This window comes from Ranitomeya imitator, chromosome 6, assembly GCF_032444005.1.
Source record: "Ranitomeya imitator isolate aRanImi1 chromosome 6, aRanImi1.pri, whole genome shotgun sequence".
Classification (NCBI taxonomy): Eukaryota; Metazoa; Chordata; class Amphibia; order Anura; family Dendrobatidae; genus Ranitomeya; species Ranitomeya imitator.
The window spans coordinates 45,275,805-45,298,723 of record NC_091287.1 but is presented as its reverse complement, the minus strand read 5'-3'; positions in this window follow the sequence as shown (position 1 = coordinate 45,298,723).

Genomic DNA, 22,919 nt, shown 5'->3' with positions numbered 1-22,919 from the left:
ATGCGTAAAAGATTATATATAAGCGAAGAAGCAAAACGTGCGTTGGAGCGGGGGGACGCCAAACACAGATTCTCCATATATGCAAGTGCTACCTTTTATTCTCTTACAAATAGCCTGAGCTTATGGGGAATGATATATTCCCTTACAATATACTAATGAACAAGTGGTTTTAATTACATTGCACTGTGTAGTCACCTTGGATACTTTAATGCTCTGTGCAAATATTTTAATTATGTTCTAATAAATGTATCTTTTAATTGGCACTATATACTGCAGTCCTTAGTTGTTTACATATTTGCATCATTTTCTGTGCCCCCTAAATTGAACGTATGGGTTTATTTGTATATCTATATATATAATTGTCTAAGGGTTTTTCTGTCTGTCTGTCTGTCCTGGAAATCCCGCGTCTCTGATTGGTCAAGGCCGCCAGGCCTCGACCAATCAGCGACGGGCACAGCATGGCGACGATGATATCATAAAGGTTGCCTCGACCAATCAGCGATGGGCACAGTCTGCCGCGAATTCGCCTCGATCAATCAGCGACGGGCACAGTATCGACGTAGATGTCATAATGGTTGCCATGGCGACGATGATGTCATAAAGGTTGCCTTGACCAATCAGCGACGGGCACAGTCTGCCGCGAATTCTGGAATCATCATTGTCCATATACTACGGGGACATGCATATTCTAGAATACCCGATGCGTTAGAATCGGGCCACAATCTAGTTTAGAAAATATTTGTATTCTTTATGAAAATAAAAATATTCTGGCGCTTTTTTTCTTGGATTTCTGTGTTTTATTGTTTCTCTGTTACTCCTTCTACAAGTGTATGAAAAAATTGGCAACTAGGCAATAGCATTCCCCTCGTCAAGGAGGTGTGTCCCAATGTAGACACTGATTGAATGGTTTGAGAGTTCGTATGGATACAACCCCAACAGGTAACACCCCATTGTCAATTTATTTATAAATTACTAGAAGAAATAACACAATGAAAACCGATAAGAAAATATTACGCTTTGTTTCCTTTTTTTTTTTTCAATCAGTCAGGTTATAAAATATGGTTGTTTTCAGAACTCTGAGACCACCACTTTTTCCAAGACTAAATGACCATGTGTTAGGGTGGTTTCACACTTGCGTTTTTGTCTGCAGCGTTTTTTTTCAAAAAAACGCATGCGTTTTTTTTCCCTATCTTTAACATTGAAAACGCATGCGTTTTTTGTGTACGCGTTTGGTCGCGTTTTTTGACGCATGCGTTTTTTTACTGCATGCGTTCATTTTCTGAAATGCTACTTGTAGTATTTTTAGAAGCGTTTTTTGGACCAAAAAAAAACGCATGCGTTTTCATGCGTTTTTTTGGGGTCAAAAAATACATTGGAGTCAATGGGGACGCATGCGTTTTTTGGTGCATGCGTTTTTTGCGGTAAAAAACGCATGCGTTTTTTTATTAAAAACCAGAAAACACACTGATATGCCACCCCCCAACATAAAGGTGATAAAGGGAACCTAACCCTACCCCTAACCCTAAACCTACCCCTAACCCTACCCCTAATCCCTTTATGGTTAGGGTTAGGGGTAGGGTTAGGGTTAGGGGTAGGGTTAGGGTTAGGATCCCTTAGGGTTAGGGTTAGGGGTAGGGTTAGGGTTAGGGGTAGGGTTAGGGTTAGGATCCCTTAGGGTTAGGGTTAGGGGTAGGGTTAGGGGTAGGGTTAGGATCCCTTAGGGTTAGGGTTAGGGGTAGGGTTAGGGGTAGGGTTAGGGTTAGGGTTAGGATCCCTTAGGGTTAGGGTTAGGGGTAGGGTTAGGGTTAGGATCCCTTAGGGTTAGGGGTAGGGTTAGGGGTAGGATCCCTTTAGGGTTAGGGTTATGATCCCTACCCCTAACCCTAACCCTAACTGTTTCTGTTTATAGTGGGTTTTTTACTTTTTTTTGATGATTGGCAGCTGTCACACATTTCTCAGCATGCATTTAAAAAACGCAAACGCATGTAAAAACGCATGTAAACGCGTCAAAACGCCGCGTTTTTTTACCACATGCAAAAACGCATGCGTCAAAAAAACGCAGCGTTTACACGCGTTTACATGCGTTTTTTCACCATGCGTTTTTTTGCGTTTTTTACCGCAAAAACGCACCCCAAAAAACGCCAATGTGAAACCAGCCTAAGTCATACTGTATATAGCTGGAGAAATGGACACAACATGTGATGTCCATGTCCGTAGGGATGAATCAGAGCAGAACAGTCCCTTCCTCTAATAATGTCATCCGTTCTGGTCAACTTCCATTAACAATGTGTCATCCTGGTCCCTACCAGTTATAATGCTCCTCGTCCTGGATTCTTCCAGTAATACTGAACCCCATCCTATAGCAGTGTCCGCCATCTTGGTAATATAATGTGGTGTGGGGTGGCAGTTATGAGTGAGGGGAACAATATCGTCAGCTACAGGAAAATGGGGGTCCTGGCTAGATGAGTGTGCTGGTGCTACCTTGGTGATACGCTTCTGCAGACAGCACACATACGTTTGACTTGGCAGGCCAGGACCAAGTGAGGTAGAGATGAATGAGGGAAACCAAAGTCAAAAAATAAACTTTTCTTTACTTAACAAGAACTTGATGAGAAGTATACTGTATACATCAGAGAGCAGGCACAACCCTTCAGGAACTTTATGGTTACACATGGCGGTACATTACTTTCATTACAAGTCACAACAGTCCAGCAAACCATTATGGGAAGCTTCATCTTACCCTGGGAGGACCAGACGGCGCAATGTGTAATGCTACGGTCCCTTACAGCTAGTCTCATCTTCCAGTTGATTTATGAGGACCTAACTGGCTCAGGTGTGTCTCCTCACCAATTTACTCAAAGTACATTGGATGAGGGCCTCAAGCCTTGTCACTGGATCTTCAGTTCTCTGTAGCATAACTCATCCCCCAGTAGGCAACATTCTAGCTTTCTGTCTAGTATAGATAATTGTTCACTCAAGTCCTGTTTATCTAAGATAAGGAATCCTGCCTTCAGCCTAATCCCCTTTATTTGGTCCTCCTGGCCTTCCTCTCCCCTCTGGACATAATTCCATCTCATCTAAGTAGGCCTCCTTGGCCTAGGCTGAGGACCTCCTCCCACTTGCTCACCTGAATTATATTTTAACCCTTTATCTCCACTAGGCTTCCTACTTGAGATATGGGCTCCTGCTGCCACTAGATTCTTGATTGCCTTAAGAACATACTATCTGATATCTGACATATTGTGGTCTTCCCTCTTTGCATACAACACCATTTTCATGCAAGTCTACAAGCAGTTAGACCAGAGGTCCCCAACCTTTCTGACCTTGAGGGCCACATCCAGCTATGAAAGAGGATCGTGAGCCACATTCAGCTTTGAGAGAGGGTCGAGAGCCACAACCAGCTCCTTCCCCACTCACAGTAGTGACACCGAGAGCTTCCATTACTGGTATAATGACAACGAAAGCTTTTCCACTGAAATCACACCAAGGCAGTTAGCCACGCTCAACGGTTTCCTATCTCACCCACATTCAGATCTCCTCTTCTGTACAGGGCTACACACAAACCTCACCCTTTTGAGATCTGCTCTTAATAATTATTTACACCTGGTGCTAATGCACCAAGCTGGCAGGCAGCCGCGAGCCACACATCACAGGCTCGCAAGCCACATGTGGCTCCCGAGCTCCAGGTTGGGTACCCCTGAGTTAGACCATAGGTCTGTTACTTCTCAAGTACTGTCTGTGTCAACAAACAGGAAGCTGCAATCCTGTGTTCCCATGTAACTCCTCCCATCCTGTGCTGTTCCCAACTATCAACCCTGTCCTCTGCTGACTAGCTGCTGTTGGCAGAAAATAGGTAAACAGCATTTCAAAACATAGAAATGCATTATATAGCCATTAAATCTGTGCATGCTTAGCATATATTGGCACAGGATATGTTCAAATCTACCCAAAGAAAAATAAAGGAGAAAGAACCTAAAGTGAACTTGTCGGAACTTGCTGCAAAGTCACCAATATTGATCTTTCCTGTAATCTTCAAGTAATTGTGTCATTTTGGCTAAAAAATTAAGCATAAAGAAACCCTATCAGAATGGTTTTATAAGATAAAGTAAAGGCATGGATGTAATGGAGCTGTAATACTGATTAAATTGATACTTTTGGTGAAGAAATCCGCTTTGTGGTTCTTAAGTTATCTGCATTTTACATTTTCTGTTAATTAGATTTCGGTGCACAGGGGCCGGACTGTGCACTGGGTCTTCTCCTACCTGTCTATGATTTGCTGGCCCCTCTGCCTGCCCCTGGTCTGTGAAAGACCTGCCTCCTCTGTTTGTAATGTCACTGATCGGAGGTAGGCAGAGGGGATGAGGAATCACATACAGGGAGAAGACCCAGTGCACAGTCTGGCCCCATGTGCACCAAAATCAAATTTGCAGAAAATTTCAAATGATGATTATAGAAGAACCACAAAGCAGATTTCTTCACCAAAGGCATCAATTTAATCTGTATTACAGCATCATTACAGCCCTGTTTTTACTTTACATTGCAAAATCATGCTGACAGGTTCTCATTAAAGGGAACCTGTCACTTTATTTATTCTTTCCAAATCATGGGCAGCATTATCAGAGCCCAGCTGCTTGATTACTGCCAGTTATGTTTTTCTCTGAAACACTCCATTGTTTAAGAAAAAGTATAGTACAAGATTTAGCCAGGGACTATAATTGGTTAGTTTTATTGTTAAAAAACTATGTCAGGTACCAGGATTTTCTGAAGGAGGACAACCCCTTTGGTATCGGAAGAACAGCTGCACATTTTAATAAGCAGCAAATTGCAAAATTGCTTGTATCTACCGATAACCCTTTAATGCCTGCAAGATCCATGTACTAGTTAAGCTTCTCTGAAGGCAATGCGCCTTCATCAGTCATGTGCCAGGAGTGGAGAACAATGGCGCTTGCGTGGATTTTGACCAGGTTTGTGGTAACATTTCTTCCCTCAATAAGATGGGGATAATGGACATCTTGACTTTGCAACATCTCGAACTCATTGTCTGAAAAAATGTAATGAAATGGTGCAATCAAGAATTAAACTTCATTTTTACCTAAACACATGTACACCGCTCAAAAAAATAAAGGGAACACTAAAATACCATATTCTAGATAACTCTGAATAAAATATTCCAGTTGCAAATTTTTTTTCATTGCATAATGGAATGTGTTCAGAACAATAAAACATAACAATTATCAATGTAAATCAAAGTGAATATCCCATGGAGGTCTGGATTTGGAATGATACTCAAAATCAAAAATCAAATTACGGGCTGATCCAACTTCAGTGGAAATGCATAATGACAAGGAAAAAATGCTCAGTATTGTGTGTGGCCTCCACGTTCCTGTATGACCTCCCTACTGTACAATGCCTGGGCATGCTCCTGATGAGGTGGCGGATTGTCTCCTGAGGGATCGCCTCCCAGTCTCCTGGACAGTCTGTGGTGCAACGTGACGTTGGTGGATGGAGCGAGACATGATGTCCCAGATGTGCTCAATCTGATTCAGGTCTGGGGAACAGGTGAGCCAGGCCATAGCTTCAATGCCTTCATCTTGCAGGAACTACTGACACACTCCAGCCACATGAGATCTGGCATTGTCCTGCATTAGGAGGAACCCATGGCCAACCGCACCAGCATATGGTCTCACAAGGGGTCTGAGGATCTCATCTCAGTACCTAATGGCAGTCAGGCTACCTCTGGCAAACACATGGAGGGCTGTACGGCCCTCCAAAGAAATGCCCCGCACACCATTACTGACCCACTGCCAAAATGGTCATGCTGAAGGATGTTGCAGGCAGCAGATCGCTCTCCACAGCATCTCCAGACTGTCACGTCTATCACATGTGCTCAGTGTGAACCTACTTTCATCTGTGAAGAGCACAGGGCGTCAGTGGCGAATTTGCCCATTTTGGTGTTCTGTGGTAAATGCCAACTGTCCTGCACGGTGTTGGGCTGTGAGCACAACCCCCATCTGTGGATGTCGGGCACTCAGACCATCCTCATGGAGTCGGTTTTTAACATTTGTGGCCTGCTGAAGGTCATTTTGCAGGGCTCTGGCTGTGCTCCTCCTGTTCCTCCTTGCACAAAGGCGGAGGTAGCGGTCCTGCTGCTGGATTGTTGCCCTCCTACGGCCCCCTCCACGTCTCCTGTTATACTGGTCTGTCTCCTGGTAGCACCTCAAGCCTCTGGACACTACGCTGACAGACACAGCAAACCTTGCCACAGCTCGCATTGATGTGCCATCCTGGATGAGCTGCACTACCTGAGCTACTTGTGTGGGTTGTTGAGTCCGTCTGATGCTACCATGAGTGTGAAAGCACAACCAACATGACCAAAACATCAGCCAGAAAGTATTGGTACTGAGATGTGGTCTGTGGTCCCCACCTGCAGAACCACTCCTTTATTGAGGGTGTCTTGATAATTGCCAATAATTTCCATCTGTTGTCTATTCCATTTGCACAACAGCATATGAAATTGATTGTCAATCAGTGTTGCTTCCTAAGTGGACAGTTTGATTTCACAGAAGTTTGATTTACTTGGAGTTATATTCTGTTGTTTAAGTGTTCCCTTTATTTTTTTGAGCAGTGCTCTTGTGTACTAAGGACACATTTGGAGACTGAAGGAAAGAAATGTAAAATAGTTGTGGCGATTTGGAGTTCAAAATACCTTTTAAAAGCTCAAAAAACAGTAATCATTATTTAAAAAAAAAAGATATACGTTTTACAGTTTTAATAAAAAATACATATATTTTTACCCCGATTTTTGTAGTATACAGCCATGACTCAGATTCCAACATAACAACCTCAAAAATGTTCATCTGTTTCCCTTCTCTCACATGTCTCTTCTTTCACTGTAACTGATTAAAAGGGGGCCACAGATACACCAAACACTGTTTTCTTATACCTGTGCCACGATTAGCAAAAACATAGATAATAGTTAATATCAGTGACCAGTGTTCTGTGGAAAATGTGAACCGAACCACTAGCAAGGGAGCAGGGACAACTATGTTTTTGCTAATCGTGGCACAGGTATAAGAAAACAGTGTTTGGTGTATCTGTGGCCCCCTTTTAATCTGTTATTACTGTGTTTCGCACAGGCCTTTCTCTTCCACAGCTGAATATGGATTTCAGATCCAGGGAGGCATCTTGGCAGGGGCAGATCAATGCGGTATTTTCGAATAAGGACACGGCATCTAGTGATACTGGTGGTTTGGAATTTGATGAAATATTCAAAAATATTAAAAATCTAACTTATAAAAGGACTCGCTTGTGGTGGAGCAGAGCATTCCTAGATAATTATATCCAACATAAATTGGTTCCTAGGGGTTTACGTATACACGTAACTCCTTCATTCCCCGTAGGTGATGAAGAGTTCATTAAAAGCTGGGAGGAAATATGTAAATTATGTATATATGAATGTAAAGTGCACGTATTATATAATGTTATATTTGCATAATAATTTTTTTAAATAATTATAGCACATGCTCTCTCCAACCATGTATACATATGTAATATGGTCTTTCACTATATTTTCTTCCTCCTATGTACCTTGAATACAAAGTTCCCCCCTTTTTTTTTGGTTGAATTTGTTCATTTTTCCCTTTTTATATTGCACTACTGCTGCAACATATGGGGTTGGGGTTAATTACAATCCTAACCTATGGGTCTATAATCTATTATACCCCTCTTGCCCGGTAGCATAACCTTTGTGGTGACATAGTGTCAATGAGAAGTCATCTGTCACACTGACCTATTTGCCCATATAGTGCTATACATTTATGCTACACTTTCTAATTAGGCCCACAAATAGTTAATGGTACCATACTATGTTGCGGCTGTTTGCTTTCTGTTCGTTCCAGTCCCAGACGCGGCCCTTGGTGGTGCGCATGCGTGGTCGGCGAGAGGGAGCTCTGCTGCATCGCGTCGTCGTAGCTATGGTGACGTCGGGTACTCTGCCCCCGTACGTCCGGCTGCGTGACGCGGGCGGCGGAAGCTCAGGAACGAATGGATCGCGCATGCGCCGCCTACACCCGGGCCGTGGCGCCGGATTGGGGGAACATATATAAAGTGGTCACACACCTCAATAGCCACCCCCTGACGAAGGAGTTAAATCCGAAACGCGCGTCGGGGTGCGTTACACAGGGACTTGGCTGACCCCATTCATTCGATCAAAGGTATTGTGTGTTTCTCCCTGACTTATTTGTACATTATATGGTGGGCTCTTTGCTGGATTACTACTTGCAGCCACACTCGGTGTTTTAGTAAATGTGCACTGACACCGGTGTAGGAACTATGGCTGGACTAATCATCTCCGTGCACACTATCATCAGGTGCATTCAGCTCACTTTGCGGTTTTGCACATTTCCCTTTATATGAGCACTTTACAGAGCTTTATTCTCATCTCCTTAATGCTAGTTTTTGCACATAGCACTTTTTTATATAAACTCCATAACATATAAGTGTATAATTTTTTTGCTCTTATGGAGTGGCATTGATTGAGTTTTATCACCTTATAATCTGGGTTATACGTCCCCCCCCCTTTTTTTGCACTTATTACTTCAGGAATATGGTTCAGGTTTAAGGCTCTTTTTTATATATTATATAATTTTTTTAGTCACCACGAACTTTGTACCCAGAAAAATTATATATTTTTTTCTATTATATGCTGTTAGTGGTTACACCGACCTTACAACATAAAGACTTATATTTGGTCAGCCTTTTTCATTTTCCCTTGTTTTTATATATATATTTGTTTATATATTGGAATATAAAATAATTTTTGTCCTTTTGTGCGCACATTGTCACTTTTATATAATTTTATTTATATGTTTTTTGCCGTCCATATTTAATAAAGGCATTTTATATCTACTTCTTCTTTGGTGTACTGTTATGGTTTTTGTATCTATATATTGGCTGTGGTTGTCCCTGTTTCACTGTAACTGTATATTCTGTTCTCCTTGTCTTGTAATATGGAGAGCAATGAGATTCTGTAACCTATTTTCATATATTATATGTCCTACAAAGAAGCCTTGCATATTATGTCATCTTCCCCTAATTAACATGTACCCTGATGACAAAGGAGAACAAATTGTAAGTTTTAAAATGAGCATTTTATGTATTTCCCTTGCAGCGTGCGATGCGAATTTATATTAATATTTCAAGACAAATCTAATTCATGTGTAATTAGTGACTCTCATGAGTATATTACAAGTGTCTATTTAGAAAGTGCATACATCTTCCAAATCAAGTGATAATCGGAATATAATTTTACACATTGTACGATTAGATAAAATGATATATTTAATTTATCCAACATTTGTCATGCAGCTTGATATGTGACGAGAAGGCTGAGAACTTCGGGTCAATTGTATGGCATGTAGGGAGATTACTCCTAAATATATCGTCCGCTATAAATAGAGCCATAAAGTAAAATGCCGAAATATAAATCAGTCTAGCAGTCCTTTTTTACTGGGGGGCAAATGATCTTTGCTGACATAGCTAATAGACGACCAAAATTCCTTAACACATCTGCAGTCTGAAATAACCGGCAGTCAACTCAACCTGGAAATGTGACAGATTGAAAGTGACTCGTAAACGATAAACCTCAAATTATGCAGACGCGGTTGGAATTGAACTGTCAGTATTCGGTGAATTGGAGTGTGGCCATTCTTGATGCCTTTTTATTGAAACTTTATGTCCAAAAATTGATAATACAAAAATGTAGTTTTTAAGTTTTTCTTCTACGGTATGATAAAAAAGGAAAAATGAATTCAATCCAGCAATAATTGGGATTATGAGATTTGAGGATTCTCGTAATTAGTTATCTCACCATCGGTGATTACAATTTTAACTTAAAATACTATACTACCAGTGGTCGCCATTGTAGATGAACCTTTCTAGGACCGGTGAGGCTAGACTCACAACATATTCGGTCAAAGCTTGTGGAGCACTAATGTACCCATAGATGATCCTATGCCAAATATATGCCAAATGAGCGTTCTTTTGCAATTCTTGGCCATTATATGCCAGCATACCTCCTGTGGCGTAACTAGAGTACAATGTCGCCCGCTGCAAATTTTGGTACTGGGTCACCACAGGCATGTTCGACAGATGTTTGGGCACTTGTAGAGTTCCAAATTCAGTGAAGACATATGTGTTCAACCACCATGTAACAATGTTCCCGATCCATTAATAATATCCTCAATGATGGCTCAATCCTGTAATAATGTCCTCCATCCTGGGCTTTTCCTAGTATGATGTTCCAAAAACTGATCCCTTTCTCCTAATAGTGTCTCACATTCTGATATAATGTCTCCATCCTGGGCCCCTTTGTGGTGTAATGTATTACCTTCCTGGTATAATGTCCTCCATCCTAGCCCCTTCCTGGTGTAATGTCTTCCTTTCCTAATATAATATCCTATATATTGGTTCCCTTCCTGGTATAATGTACCCCATCCTGAAATAATGTCTTCATCCTGGGCCCCTTCCTGGTATAATGTATTTCTATCTTGGTCCTTTTCTGGTATAATTTCTTCCTTTAGTGATATAATGTCCTCCATACTGGGCCCCTTCCTGATATAATGTACCCCATCCTGATATAATGTCTTCATCCTGGGCCCCTTCCTGGTATAATGTATTTCTTTCCTGGTATTATATCCTTCATCTTGGTCCATTCCTAGTATAATTTCTTAGTATAATGTTGTTCGTACTGGGCCCATTACTGGTATAATGTACCCCATCCTGATATAATGTCTTCATTCTGGGCCCCTTCCTGGTATAATGTATTTCTTTCCTGGTATTATATCCTCCATCTTGGTCCATTCCTAGTATAATTTCTTGGTATAATGTTGTTCGTACTGGGCCCCTTCCTGATATAATGTACCCCTTCCTGATATAATGTCTTCATCCTGGGCCCCTTCCTGGTATAATGTATTTCTTTCCTGGTATTATATCCTCCATCTTGGTCCCTTCCTGGTATAAGTTCTTGGTGTAATGTTGTCTGTACTGGGCCCCTTCCTGGTATAATGTCTTCCTTTAGTGGTATAATCTCCTCCCTACTGGGTCTCATCCTGAAATAATGTCCTGGGCCCCTTCCAGTAATATATGTCTCCCATCCTGAGCTTCATCCAGGAATAATGTTCCTGTTCTGTGGCTCTTTTCCAACCAGTTTGCATCCAGTTATCATTTATTATCTATTATACGTATTGTCTTTCATTCATCCAATCATTCATTCACTTCAGTAAAGAGATCTCATGGACGATTGATCGTTTTGTTCTTGCTCGGTTTGACCTCCCACTAGGTCCAAAACAGTAGAATTCCAAGAAGTCCTAGTCGCCAAAGATTAATTCTTGTATACAAACTTAACTTTTATTCCATAGTATTAAAAAGGATAGCAACAATAAGAAGACAAGGCAAGTGTTTTGCCAATATTTAACCATTTTCAAGCCAGGAAACAGCTATCCTTTTTAATACCATGGAATAAAAGTCAAGTTTGTATGCAAGAATTAATCTTTGGCGACTAGGACTTCTTGGAATATTACTGTTTTGGACCTAGTGGGAGGTCAAACCGACAATGAAAGAAAATACGTATAATAGCTAATAAATGATAACTGGATGCAAACTGGTTGTTTCCTGAAATATTTACATGGTCAAATGGTTCATCAGGGTACATGTTGGCACCAAGCCCTGACACAATAGTTGGTCCAAACTGCTCAGTAGAAGACAACCATGTTTAGACATCGCTTCGGAGTCAGTTAATTGCCATTAATGGTCAGATTCTTATGGGTCTGTTCATAAAAACTTGTGTGCGCAGAAGTTCTGCACAGATTGAGGTTTGCACCTCAGATTGATGTCCTGTGCTGGACCCAAAGAAAGTCCCATAGTGAAGGACTTCATGAACTGGCATCATTGCAAGGTTCTGGAACATCTTGGACAATAGCTATTAGTATGGCTGTCAGATAATTTTATCCTGCAGCAACAGCAGTACAATCATAAAGGATGATCTGAAAAAATAGTCAAGACTGCTGCCTCTCTAAGGAAGTGAGTGATGATCTATTTTAGCAAACTTTTTTCATGCACTTCAAAGCAGCATTTGATCGGGATGTCGAATCCAATATAAATATTTTATAGGATTCTAAAGAAGCAGAAAATGCCATCACAGAGACCAAAGTCCCCTCAAACCACATCGATCGCTGCTAATGCATTACTGGTAATCCGTCGACATTCACAAATCTGCAGCGTAAGACAGAGGGTCTCTGGCTACAGAATAACAAAGCTCTACCTGTGCGTACCGCGTATCTTCTATCATGGACAGGTTTACCTTCGGACTAAGTGGAAGATAAGTTCTGTAACTCAGGGCAATTCATTCTTATCTATATATATAATCGTCTAAGGGGCACTTCCGTCTGTTTGTCTGTCTGCCTGTCTTTCTGTCTGTCTGTTTGTCTGTCTGTCACGGAAATCCCACGTCGCTGATTGGTCGCGGCCGGCACAGTCCAGCCACGAATTCGCCCCTTCCTACTCTCTGTCAGTGCCCCCTCCATACTCCCCTCCAGTCAGCGCTCACACAGGGTTAATGGCAGCGCTAATGGACCGCGTTATGCCGCGGTGTAATGCAGTCCGTTAACGCTGCTATTAACCCTGTGTGACCAACTTTTTACTATTGATGCTGCCTATGCAGCATCAATAGTACACAGATCTATTGTTAAAAATAATAAAAAAAAATCAAAAAAATCATTATATACTCACCTTCCGGCGCCTTTCCCACTCCTCGCGATGCTCCAGGCCATGCATTGCGGTCTCAAGAGATGATGACGTAGCGGTCATCGCTAAACGCCTCGCCTGGATCCGGGGGCCGCCGGAAGGTGAGTATATAACTATTTTTTATTTTAATTCTTTTTTAACAGGGATATGGTGCCCACATTGCTATATACTACGTGGGCTGTGTTATATACTATGTCTCTGTGCTATATACTACATGGACTGTGCTATATACTACATCGCTGTGCTATATACTACGTGGGCTGTGTTAAATACTGCGTGAGCTGTTATATAGTGCATCTCTGTGCTATATACTACGTGGGCTGTGCAATATATTACGTGGCTGGGCAATATACTATGTGGCTGTGTTATATACTGTGTGAGCTGTGCTATATACTGCGTGAGCTGTGCTATATACTACGTAGTTGTGCAATATACTATGTGGCTGGGCAACATACTATGTGGCTGAGTTATATACTGCGTGAGCTCTGCTATACACCACGTGAGCTGTACTATATACTACATAGCTGTGCAATATACATGGCTGGGCAATATACTACGTGGCTGTGCTATATACTACGTGGCTGTGTTATATACTACATGGGCTGTGTTATATACTACGTGGCCTGTGTCATATACTACATGGGCTGTGTTATATACTACATGGGCTGTGCTATATACTGCATGGGCTGTGTTATGCACTGCGTGGGCTGAGCTATATACTACGTGTGCTGTTATACACTGCGTGGGCTGTGTTATATACTACGTGGGCTGTGCTATATACTACGTGAGCTGTGTTATACACTGTGTGGGCTGTGCTATATACTACGTGGGCTGTGCTATATACTGCATGAGCTGTGCTATATACTACATGGGCTGTGCTATATACTATGTTGGTTGTGCTATATACTACATGGGTTGTGCTATATACTATGTGGCTGTGCTATATACTACGTGGCTGTGCTATATGCTACATGGCTGTGTTATATGCTTCATGGCTGTGCAATATGCTACGTGGGCTATGCCATATGCTATGTGGGCTGTGTTATATACTACGTGGCCTGTGCTATATACTACGTGGCCTGTGCTATATGCTACATGGCTGTGCTATATGCTACGTGGGCTCTGTTATATGCTACGTGAGCTGTGGTATATTTCTGTGCTGTATCTGTGCATCATGAATAGAGGTACGTGTTAAAGAGGGGGACCCACTGAGACTCTTTCGCCCGGGGCCCTCAAAAACCCAGAGCCGGCCCTGGCTTCACTGATTGGTCACGCCCGGCCACGAACAATCAGCGACAGGCGCAGTCCAGCCGCGAATTGGCGCGGAATTTGAACCACACTTCGCTAATTGGTCGCAGCCGGCCGAATCCTGTGTATAAATTGCATTATTCTGAAAACTTCATAAATAAACTACATACATATTCTAGAATACCCGATGCGTTAGAATCGGGCCACCATCTAGTATTTTAAATAAATGACAGATACTTTTTAAAGAAATAAGAAAGCTAATCTTTTCAGACCCTGAGTATAGATCTTGAGTGAAAGTGGAAGCCGAGGAAGTCAGGTCATGGAGCGGATTTCCAGTTATGGAGGAATGATTATTATGTGTCCTAATAAACCGCCAGTAAGAAAATTGAGATTATCAGATACAACTCCAGTATCTATATTTAAAGAGAATCGGTCACCAGGTTTTTGCTACCCCATTTGAGAGCAGCATAATGTAAGGACTGAGATCCCTACTCCATAGAATTTTAGAAGTACCAACTGCCATCTCCTATATATATATTAATAGGAAAATCTGTCATCATAGAAATCAGATTTTACCCATGAATTGAAAAAAATTAATCCAGGAGGAGAAAGAAGCAGATTTCTTTGATAAGATATATTGCAAAGTTGCTTATCTTCATGTGTACTACTGACTAATTTAATAAGAATTAAAATAGAGCTTGCCTCGTGTCTTCCTATTTACCGGAGGGTGATGTACTTCTGAAGGTTGACAGTTTAGGCCAGATGCAACTTTGTTTCTACATCATGGGCAAGGGGACACTAAAGTTGGCCAGGTCCAAGGAGCATCACTAGCAAGCTCAATAACAAAGAGTTTGTAAGCACTCGCTCCACGCCTAGGAAAACGACCACCTCTGATCCACTGCAGATGGAGCGCCCACAGACGCAGGGCCACGGGTTACTCGTTACCTGTAATCTCGGTCTCGGTGCTGGGGTTGTCACGGTGGCTGGACCCGGTCCGTGACACTGCTAAGGGGCGTCCAATAAAAGGGGTGATGGAATGTTTGTGTGGGACCCTAGAGATGCCCCTCTCCACGTTTGCCCCCTATGTCTGCTTAGGTGATGTAAGGTAGACAGCCAACCTATAATCAACTGTCCTGCCGCTGTTTGAAGTAATACTTGAAGTCTGTTACTTCCTCGGCGTTTCGGCCACCGGCTACGTACCTCAGTAGAATGTTGCCGATCTCAGGGCACGACTCCTACTGGTTTATCTCCTTGTGCTGCGATTTTGTTTCTCACTTCTCCACAATATCCTTTGCTTCGTGTCCTTCCTTAGGATGCCGCCGCAAGGTAGTGCAGGCACGGCTCCGTAACGATCTGTCCTTTCTGCTAGGTACCTGCCAGGAACCCACCCCTGACAGGTCCTCCCTGGAGCTCTCCCAGGCTGCGTTCTCTCCAACTTCCTGTCCAACCCCCAGTTTTACCAAAGTGTGAGGAGTGGCCTAATACATAGTGCATTTTGCTCCCCCTGGTGGCCGGAGTGTGAAGTGTAATGTGTGACTGTGATACCTGGTCAGGTGAACTCCTTTAGTGCAATCAGACATAATATCACTCCCCTTAGTGGAAGAGCGACATTACTGCAACAACCAGGACTCTGGGGCGCTGCACTGATGTGGGCAGTAACCTAGGCCAGTGGTGGCAAACCTATGCACGTGAGCCAGAGGGGGCACCAGAGCCCTCCTGGTGGGCATGCGCGCCATCTCCTCAGGACTAGAAGATGGCAAGAGAGGGGAAGTGGTGAAGCAGCGGGTCACAGAGGCAGGAGCGATTTGAGGCGGCTGTAACTGTGCTAAAGAGAAATGAATATTCACTGCACTGGCAATGATGATTATGGCTTACAGCCAATGAAAACCCAAAAGTCATTATCTCAGTAAATTAGAATAATTAAAAAAACACCTGCACAGGCTTCCTAAGTGTTTAAAAAGGTCCCTTAATCTGTTTCAATAGGCACCACAATCATGGGGAAGACTGCTGACTTGACGGTTGTCCAGAAAGCAGTCTTTGACACACTCCACAAGGAGGTTGAGCCACAAAAGGTCATTGCTAAAGAAGCTGGCTGTTCACAGGCTGCTGTATTCAAGCATATTAATAGAAAATTACCATATATACTCATGTATTAGTCAAGTTTTTCAGCAAATTTTTCTGTGCTGAAAACGCACCCCTCGGCTTATACACAAGTCATTGTGACAGAAGACGGCGGGGGAAGGGGGGCGGCAGAGCAGCAGGTCATAGGAGGCAGGAGCTGGTGGCTGCGGCTGTAACTGTGCCCACTGCTGACAATGAATATTTAATTCTTTTATTGCGCACACAGTTTCAACCGCAGTTGCTAGCTATCACAAGTGCCTGCTCATTAGGTGCTCGCTCATTAAGGTAATGAATATTCACCTCTCTCCACTCCCATAGGCATGGAGTGAATATTCATTACTTTAATGAGTGGGGGCATGTGATTGCTCAGCTGCAGATGCTGCTGGCACAGGCACAAAATGCTGCAAGGGAGCGCAGGGATGGTAAGTAGGGTGTATTTTTTTAATGCTTTTCTCATGGGGCCATGTATGCATGGATAGGGATGAGAAACCATGCATGCAAGGATAGGGATAAGGAGCCATGCATACAAGGATAGGGATAAGGAGCTACACATGCAAGGATAGGGATGAGGAACCATGCATGCAAGGATAGGGATGAGGAACCATGCATGCAAGGATAGGGATAAGGAGCATGCATACAAGATGAGGGATGAGGAGCCATGCATTCCAGGACAGGGGTGAGGAGCCATGCAGACAAGGGTGGGGATAAGGATCCATCCAGACAAGGATGGGGATAAGGAGCCATGCATACCAGGACAGGGATGAAGATCCATGCAGACAAGGATAGGGATAAGGAGCCATGCATACCAGGATTGGGATGAGGAGCCATGCATACCAGGATATAGATTAGAGGACAATACATACCTGCCTTATTCTTGAGTCAATAAGTTTTCCCAGTTTTTCGTGTCAAAATTAGGTGCCTCGGCTTATACTCGAGTATGTATAATATTATTTTAATGTGATGCCATTATACTGTATGGCGCACTATGTGAGCACATTATACAGTATGAAACACTATGTGGGGCCATTATACAGTATGGAACATCACGTGGGGCCATTATACTGTATGGAGCATGTTTGTGTGGGGTCATTAAACAGAATGGAGAACTATGTGAGGCCATTATACTGTATGGAGCACTATATGGGGCCATTTTATAGTATGGAGCATCGTGTAGGGCCATTATACTGCATGGAGCACTATGTGGGACCCATTACACTTTATGCAGGACTATGTGGTGCCATTATACCTTATGGAGATCTATATGGAGCCATTGTGCTGTATTGAGGACTTTATGTGCCCATTATACTGTACGGGGGCTGTGTGGGGATTACAGTTGGAGAATCATACTGTAATGGGGTCACCATCCTTTGTTGGAGGAACTGAGGGAGGGGGGAAAAGTAGGGTCATCATACTGTGTGTGGGGAGGAGTTCACTGTGGAGGTATCATACTGTGTTTGGGAGCACTTTTGTTTGCATCATGCTTTTTATCAGTTTTATTCAAGGTTTTTTTTTATCCTTTGTTATTACATATTTAAATTAGGCCATTGGGCTATGTGTCTTTAACTGCTGTTACATAGCATATATTATTACACTATAATCCCAAATGTTAATTGTTTTATTTGATGAGGAAAAACTTCCTCAATTGTAGACTTTTTTTTAACAAATATCAAGGTTGGCCTGCAACTTTCTGCAAGCTTTTAACTTTTGGCCTCTATGTATTTGAGATTGATATCCCTGCCTTAAAGATTTTGCTCTCATTATGATTAGTGATGAGCGAGTGTACTCGTTGCTCAGGTTTTTTCAAGCACGATCGTGTGACCTCCGAGTATTTATGACTGCTCGGGGATTTAGTCTTCATCCTGGCAGCTGAATTATTTATGGCTGCTAGCCAGGCTGAGTACATGTGGGGGTTGCCTGGTTGCTAGGGAATCCCCACATGTAATCAAGCAGGCTAGTAGCTGTAAATCATTCCGCTACCGCGATGAAAATTAAATCTCCGAGCAGTCATAAATACTCGGAGGTCACCCGAGAGTGCTCGGAAAAACCCAAGCAACGAGTACACTCGCTCATCACTAATTATGATAAAGGGTTACAATTGCAAAGAGGTTGTACAAACAAAGAACTTTGCAATTTTACTTTTGTTTAAAAATCCTCTCCATTCTCAAGAATAGACCTTCCCTACAATTGGTCGCTAGTATCTTAGGCTTGGAGTGCAGCGCTTACAAGCTCTTTGATATTGACTCTATAGCTCGCTAATGTACGAGTTGTCTTTCTAATCTAAAACCTCAGTATTAAGGGCACTTTGCGAAAAAAAAGCGGGCTTTGGATTGCAGTTTGGGAACTTGGTCTCTAAAAGGTTCACCATCAATGACCTAGGAAATGAGCAATAAAGTTTAAAATTAAAAATATTTAAATTCTCAAGACCTGGGATGATTTTAATAACGTGTAAATAACAAATATATGCATGGTTTTAAAAACACGTTGCAATTTTACTCCTTCAAGATGACGGGGAAAGACCTTTAATGTATGAGTTTATCACTGTTTTTTAACAGTTTTTTTATTTTCTGGGTGTATCTTTGGGGGTTCAACCATCCTGCCTTAGCAATTGTAATAAGTCAAATTTTCTTTCCAGAACATAAAGATAAAGACAACACCGGAAAACAACTTAACTTTGATAACAGAATGCTGCCAGAGGAAGGAGGGAGGAGGAGGTCATGGCCATCATTTATTGTCAACGAGATGTTGTTGGTCAATTGAAAACTATCATATTTATTTTTTTCCAGTGTTTTATGTTATAAAAATAAGAATAACATACAAAACTTGATTAAAACAGTTTGTAATTTTCTGAAAACAGATTCACTGTAAAAAATTTAATTACTGTACATGAAGTCACGTAGGTCCTGTAAATTTGTCACACCGAGTTAATGATGCATTCGTAGATTCTAATGGCAAGCTTTTATCACATTAACATTAGATGAGGGTTTTTCTTTTTAGTGTGTCATTTTCCAGAATGGCAGCAAACTATAAAGGCTTTCATCATCAACAGAGCATTACCAAGGAGGAACGTTAGAAAACAGAAATCGCCCAGTTTCACTATGTGTCAATAGATGAAAAATTAGCTCAGCTGAATCATGGTTCAATATTGGAGGCTGAGATAATGGCTTCTCTGCTCGATCTGCGGTAATTGGTTTAAGATGGTTATTTGGAAACTTATACTAAATATAGATATTTTCTTGAAATGCATGGAGAAGGTTCAAACCCGCAGGTTGTAACTCGATAACCAATTTGCACATGAGAATCCAAAAATTGTGGACAGCGCCCCAGAGATTATATAATGCAAAAAGGGCAGGTTTACTTGCCCATGTGGAAAAAGTAAACAATTCAGCTCAAGTATACAAAATCTTTGTCCAGAATAGATAGCTAGATGATAATAGATAAATTTAGATAGATTTGTAGATATATACATGTAGTTGTGTGAAAAAGTGTTTGCCTCCTTGCCGATTTCCTATTCTTTCGCAAATTTGTCACACTTAAATGTTTCAGATCACCAAGCAAGTTTAAATATTAAACAAAGATAACACAAGTAATCACAAAATGCAGTTTTTAAATGAAAGTCTTTATTATTCAGGGAAAAAGAAATCCAAACCCACAGGGCCCTATATGGGAAAAAGTGATTTCCCCTCCCACCAAAAAACCTCAATAAATTAACTGTGGTTTATCACATCTTTGGGAAGCTGAGTTCAAATTCACTATCCACACACAGGACTGATTACTGTCACACCTGTTCTCAATCATGAAATCACTTAAATAGGACCTGTCTGACAAAGTGAAGTAGATCTTAAAAGTTAGACATCATGCCGCTATCCAAAGACAGTCTGGAACAAATGAGAATCAAGGTAATTGGGTTCTATCAGTCTGGAAAATATTATAAAGCCACTTCTAAAACTTTTGGGCTCCAGAAACCCACAGTGAGAGCCATTATCCACAAATGGCAAAAACATGGAACAGTGGTGAACCTTCCCAGGAGTGTCTGGCCAACCAAAATTACCACAAGAGTGCAGTGATGACTCATCCAATAGGTCACAAAAGACCCCACAACAATATCCAAAGAAATACAGGCCTCACTTGCCTCAGTTAAGGTCAATGTTCATGACTCCACCATAGAAAGAGACTGGCCAAAAATGGCCTGCATGGCAGAACAAAGATGAAAACCACTGCTGAGTAATAAGAACATAAAGGCTAGCCTCAGTTTTTCCAGAAAACATCTTGATGATTCTCAAGACTTTTGGAAGAATACTCTGAGGACTGATGACAAAAGTTGAACTTTTTGGAAAGTGTATGTTTCATTACATATGATGTAGAAGTAACACAGCATGTCAGAAAAGAGGCCTCATATTAACAGTAAAATATGTTGGTGGTAGTGTAATGGTCTGGGGCTGTTTTGCTGCTTCAGGACCTGAAAGACTTGCTGTGGTAAAAGGAACCATGAATTCTGTTGTCTACCAAAAAAATTCTGAAGGAGAATGTCTGGCCATCTGTTTGTGACTTCAAGCTAAATCGCACTTGAGTTATGCAGCAGGATATTGATCCAAAACCCACGAGCAAGTCCACCTATGAATGGCTAAAGAAATACAAAATTAAGACTTTGGAGTGGCCTAGTCAATGTCCTGACCTTAATCTGATTGAGATGCTGTGGCATGACTTTAAAAAAGGTGGTTCATGCTGAGAAACTTTCCAATGTGGCTGAATTACAACAATTCTGCAAAGATCAGTGGGCCAAAATTCTTTCAGAGCATTGTAAAAGACTCATTGTCAGTTATTGCAAATGCTTGATTGCCGTTGTTGCTGCTGAGCGTGGCCCAACCAGTTATTAGTTTTCTTTGGCAATCACTTTTTCAGGCAGGGCCCTGTTTGGATTTGGATTTTGGATTTCTTTTTCCCTTATCAATAAAGACCTTCATTTAAAAACTACATTTTGGGTTTATTTGTGTTGTCACTGTCTCGGATACTTACCTTCCTTCTCCCATCCGTCGGCGCGTTCCCGACTTGCTCCCTCGTCGCTCCCTGTCCGACTTCTCTGGATCGCAGCGCTTCGGCACTTCACGCATGCGTGGTCGTGCTTCCTCCGCCACTGGGAGGTCGTGACCCCATGGCTCCACCCCAACATGCCGGCACCCACAGAGTATTTCTTCCCGGCATCTTCTGAGGTAAGACGCCTGTGCTTCTATGGTGGTATGCTGGTGTGTCTCTGCCATGCCTGCGCTGTGTCTTTGCTGTAACTGCCCTGTGTCTCTGCTGTGCATGCCCTGTTTCTCTGCCGTGCATGCCCTGTGTCTCTGCCCTGCCTGCCCTGTGTCTCTACCATGCCTGTCCTGTATCTCCGCCGTGCCTGCCCTGTGATTCAGCCGTGCCTGCCCTGTGTCTCTTCCATGCCTTCCCTGCGTCTCTGTTGTGCCAGCCCAGTGTATAGTCTTGTCCGTCAGTTCCGCCCTTATCTGCCAGTCACTACTATTTTTCGTTTTCTCTTTTGCAGCATCGTACCGTTCAGTGTCTGGTTTCCCGGATCCCACTCATCTCCCATATTTCCAGTTGTCCCTGCACCTGTCCACTCCATTCTTTCTCAGTCTCTTCTCTTGACCTGCTTGTAGTCGCCCCTTTGGCTCTAGCTGTGGTGTCTCACTCTCCATCCCCCTTGGGCCTGCCCCTAATGCTCCAGGTATAGGGGATGGTTCTATCTGGCGCGCTCGCCCTCGGGGGGCTCTAGGGTTCCTATCTAGAATCCTAATATGTGTTATCTTTCTGTAATATTTAAATTTGTTGGGTGATCTGAAACATTTACATGTGACAAACATGCAAAAATATAGGAAATCAGAAAGGGAACATTTTTTCACACAACTGTACATATGGACCTAGCAGTTTGTGTTTTTTTTTAGCAGGGTCAAGTTCATAGATTTAACCCTAAATATTTTTGAGTATTTTACCCAATCATCATTAAGAATTCCTATATTTATGCTGATTGCTTTTTTCATGGTGTTTGTTGTGATTAGCAGAATGTGGGTGTATTTAGTGATCCTGGTAGACGGTAACAGGCTGTACAGTCCTGTAATGAGCTGTAAATGATGGAAATCTGTCAATTTATTGATTTACAAAGTAAGTAACAAATTGCCAGTACAAAATGAATTGGAAAGGACAAAGATGCTTTAAAGCATCCTGAAATGACCAGAGATCCTCGGTTGGGCTCCATACACCGGAAAATGCAGAATGTTAGACAGAAATTATTCTGTTCATAAATGCCTGGATTAGCCGGGTTGCTGACTTTAATCCTGGATTTGCGGGATAAAGGATAATACATGACAGATTTCCTAAAATAAAATGCAATATTTAACATTCAGTAGAAATGTGACATTCCTTTCTCTGTATCTTATAGAGGTGATATAGAATAATAAATGTTGCTTTTCAGGAACAATATGGACTAAGGACCTGAACATAGACTTTTTATATCTATTCTGTTTCAAATCCAACCCAATGAAACATATGTAGGGCTTGCAGAGAGCTATAGATGGGCATGTCTGTGGTGTCTGATCCAAGAAGTGTTGTTGTAACGGTGATTCACTTCTCACGGACAAGCCGTGAGTTGGGATAATCAAGGAGTCTGAGGTCAATAGCCAGAAGGTATGTCATAAACAAAGGGAAGAGACAAAGTCATAGTCAGGAAGCGGTCCGAGGTCAAAATACCAGGAGGATAACGG